The sequence below is a fragment of the Mandrillus leucophaeus genome, unplaced genomic scaffold (genome assembly GCF_000951045.1).
Source record: "Mandrillus leucophaeus isolate KB7577 unplaced genomic scaffold, Mleu.le_1.0 Scaffold1, whole genome shotgun sequence".
Lineage (NCBI taxonomy): Eukaryota > Metazoa > Chordata > Mammalia > Primates > Cercopithecidae > Mandrillus > Mandrillus leucophaeus.
In genome coordinates this window covers 6,270,984-6,271,518 of record NW_012098097.1, presented here as the reverse complement: position 1 = coordinate 6,271,518, position 535 = coordinate 6,270,984, and the positions used below count along the sequence as shown (strand labels likewise).

Below are 535 nucleotides of genomic sequence, written 5' to 3'. Positions count from 1 at the left end.
ACCCCCAAATGCTCGGGCCTGTGCGGTATGCACCCTACTCCCTACCTTGTCTCTTCTTTTCCTGCTGTAGATCAGACACTGCCCCCTGCTCAGCCCAAAGTGGGGCACCAAGTAAGACACAGGAGGGACTGTCCACACCCTATCGCATCCCAGTCCCAAATCTCACCCTGGGTGGGGCAGAAAGACGCAGGAGAGAGGCCAGGCTCCAGACGGAGTTCTCACGAGGGCTGCTGCCCTGACCCCTGAGGGATAGCGTGGGCTGTGAGTCCCTCCCAAATAGGCCACACCACCCTCAAGTGGCTCTGCCAATGGCTGTCTGCCCCCTCCCCCAAACAACACCATCCCCCACTCCTGGCCTATTTGGGGCTCATTGCGCTGGGGGTGACCTGGGCTGTCTGAGATAGGCCCTGCGTCAGCAGAAGAGGGGCTGCTCCCTCGAGGTGTCCTTTAAGGAAAGCCCCGGGCAAGGCTGGCATTCCGAGAGTGTTGCCTCCTGCCTTGGGCAAAGACGCAGGGGTGGGCAGCAGCTGGTCCC

At 61.5% G+C, this 535-nt stretch overlaps 1 protein-coding gene across 1 annotated transcript in view; it reads left to right on the top strand.

The window, feature by feature from the left end:
• Nucleotides 1–535, top strand: part of SDK2 (sidekick cell adhesion molecule 2) — a 347,161-nt gene that overhangs the window by 70,753 nt on the left and 275,873 nt on the right. The window lies entirely within an intron of this gene.